Genomic DNA, 3,655 nt, shown 5'->3' with positions numbered 1-3,655 from the left:
AATCAAATATATAGCCAGGCAGCTATAAAAACATTACAAGTTGGAAGATTTTAAAGGTATTTATATTCATGATTCAAAGCAACACATTTTTACCAATCAGCTGATGTCTCACTGAATGTTACAGGTTTCCTACACTTTTTTCAACAAATCCATGGCCGGCTTTCAATTACATTTGACCTGTTTTGGGGATAGTATGGCGCCAGTAACGGCAGAGTTGTTAAAGTCAGATATCTTTTTAAAGACTATATCGTGCTATCGTTAAAAACAAAATAAATACATTTAATAAGCGGTTCAGTCGCTCAGCAAATAGACTAAGGCTGTATATTGCTTGGGAGGGTATTCCACAGACGAATTGTTCTTGTAGAAAAATGATTTGAGTAGTATATGTACGCGAATGTGAGATGAGGTAGTTTTTATTCCTGGTAGGGATAAGGTGATGGTGATTTACACAGACTAGGTTATATTTGATTTCGTAAAATACAATTAGAGCAGTTTGGTGACGGCGTTGTTCTAGGATTTGCCAGTTTAGGGTATTTATCATGTGGGCGTGGGAAACACTGCTTGCGTGGTGAAAGTTATTACAAACTATATCATTTCCAATTTGCTAGTTAGAGACACTTCCCCTTGATGGCAAACAGCTGAAAATTAATCTAATTTGGAGCTGACATAGGTTACGGTTTAATTACCTTGTAATTTGTTTGTCTTGACATTTTTCTGAGAAATATTTGCTTTGAACATCACATGGTTGATATGGATTTACTCGTTCAGATCTTCAGACGGTAAACAGCATATCGGCACTTTTTATTTCAGTGCCATCTAGGATGTCGGGAGAAATATAAGGGTTCTTTTCCCTAGCTCTTTCAATGCAACACCCCATGAAGTACTAGAGTATAAGGGTGCACTTATACTTCCTTGCTGTTGAGATAGCTTTTATAACGAAGTGATAGGGTGTCCGCCTTAGACGTGAAAGGCCCCGGGATGTATTTCCGGTCAGGGCTGAAGTATTTTAGTCTGTTACATTGGTACCCAACGTTAATAACTCACGAGTAGATATGTATAGACATCTCAACTGGAACATCCCACAGAGGTTCAAACTCCTGGAATTCGAGGACGAATTCTTAAAATGGAGTGAGTGTATGTAGTAGGGTAGAGTATAAGGGCGCACTTATACTTCTTTTCTACTGAGCTAGCTTTTACAGGGACGTGGCAGAGTGTCTTCCTTAGGTGTGAAAGATCACTGGTTCGATTTTCCGTCAGGGCTGAAGTGATCCAATCTGTTACACTCACAGTGTTGAATTCCATGGACCAGTCCTTTTGTGGCCATTGTTCAGTAGTAAGTAGTAAACACAACAAATATACTTCTATACACTACCGCGTGCCCATAAATAATTCCGTTACTATTCCGCGTTTGTTTTTTTTTTTTTTTTGTTGTTGTTGTTTTTGTATATAACACGTATAATTTCCCGTGCCCCGTGAGTTCAGAGATTTCTTAGTTTGCCAATCTTCTTCCAAAGGCTGCATTTTCCACGAGGGCCCTTTTCAAATGCCTTTATCGCAGACTAAATTATACCATATGTTGCTTGAGTTACTCAAGAAAATCATTATGCACCTGGTGTCGAGTAACTGGCAGATATATATGGTGTTTGATCTGTCCTTCCGCCCATTCGTACGCCACACTTGGTTTTGTCTTGGGAAACGATAATAGATATTGTGTTCTCACCTCCAACAGTTCCCATCCATCTAAAACGAAACTCGGCATACATCATCAACATTGTTGGACATTTGCATACCCATTGCCGGGACTTTCATGTGCGATTTTTATGGAGATACGGCTCCATTTCTGACATTGACATATACCAATTACCTCTATACATGAGCCGTGCCATGAGAAAACCAACATAGTGGGTTTGCGACCAGCATGGATCCAGACCTGCCTGCGCATCAGCGCAGTCTGGTCAGGATCCATGCTGTTCGCCAACAGTTTCTCTAATTGCAATAGGATCTGAAAGCGAACAGCATGGATCCTGACCAGATGGATGCGGATGCGCAGGCTGGTCTGGATCCATGCTGGTCACAAACCCACTATGTTGGTTTTCTCATGGCACGGTTCACATCGTTGTTAAAACCCAGACAAGAGCAACTTCTGATATTTCAAAATGTAATGAAACGAAACAAACGAAAGAATATTGACCACGCTTAAATGTATATAACGCCGATGGGGGTTTATCGGATATGGAGGTATTTAAACATTTCACTTATAGATGCTGTATCTTTTTAATTGTATAACACATCGGTCACGTGAATTCTAATGTTTTTTCCCGCTTTTTTACAAACTGCAACAAAACAAAACTAAAATTTTATAAGAGTGGCACAAAGTAAACGGTTAGGTGTTTTTATTGAAACGCGGCTTTTGATTGGTTGAAAAAAAATGTATGGAAACCATTAAGAGTCAATGAGACAAAAGCTGACTGGATTAAAAGGTAATGTTTACAATCACAAACTTTGTGTCAAAATCAATCAATACAATGTTTTCTGTGAAATTTGGAATATTTCATTCTGTGCACTTTGACTTAATTTTCGCTGTTTTTGGTAGGAAAAATTTAAACATCTTAGTAATGGTAGATAGAATCCTCGAATTATATTAGCATTGTAGTACCATACTAAATAGCTCTATTTTCGGTTGTAAGTTCCGATTTATTAATATTAATTTTTTATGATAAATCAAAAATGCTGAATTTGGCCAAACTGTTACATTTTCGAAAGACTGGTTCATTTAAAATAGCCGATTGATATTTTGCATGTAAAATCAGGTTTATTCTAAACCTAGGTTATTCTCTCGGGGTTTTTTCCGTTTTTTTCTTCTTTTTTTTTTCGTTATTTAAACCATATTCTATAATATTTTTATGAAACAGCCTAGCCCACTGTAAACTAGAGCTCACTAGATGTGTTCTGACGTAAAGTTCGCCTTGAATTACGCATCCGTTTTGAGATTATATCTGCACATTGATATATATTCAACACGAAATTGTCGAAGAAATTACCAATATCGCGTCTTACCCTATTAATTCAACGTCTACTCAACACATATCGTGACTATTGGATTGTTTGTTTCAAAGTCGATTCTAAGTTATGTTTTTTACAAAATAGTAAAAAGGTTATGATCAGGTTTAAACCTAGAATTTCAATAAGAATATAATTCCATTTATATGCATAATATTTCACTGTTTCATACACAGAGACACATAAAATCATTTCTGTCGGTTTTTAATTTCAAAAATACATGTATTCTAAAAACGATTTCGGTAAGAGACCGCAATATACATAAACACTGTTGAAAAAGAACGTTAAAACACAACAAAACCATAAATTTAGTAGAATGGCACATTTGAGCTTCCATACGTTGTTGATTATGATAGTAATAAAACAGAATAAATGGCTGATAAAGACGCACGAACTGTAGAGTTTATCTATTCAATTTCAAATCCTGTTTTCAACTGAGACTTTCAAAAATTCAAATAAATACGATAATAATGAATACCGGACTGATAACGCGCTCAAAGATTTCATTCATTCGGATACGCCACGTAACATATTGCAAGGGTTAAAGGTTGGATTTCAACGAAATTGATTCCCATACATCTGTTACCAGATTTTG

This window comes from Mercenaria mercenaria, chromosome 16 (assembly GCF_021730395.1).
Source record: "Mercenaria mercenaria strain notata chromosome 16, MADL_Memer_1, whole genome shotgun sequence".
NCBI lineage: Eukaryota > Metazoa > Mollusca > Bivalvia > Venerida > Veneridae > Mercenaria > Mercenaria mercenaria.
The sequence above is the reverse complement of the archived record's forward strand: the minus strand, read 5'-3'. Positions refer to the sequence as shown.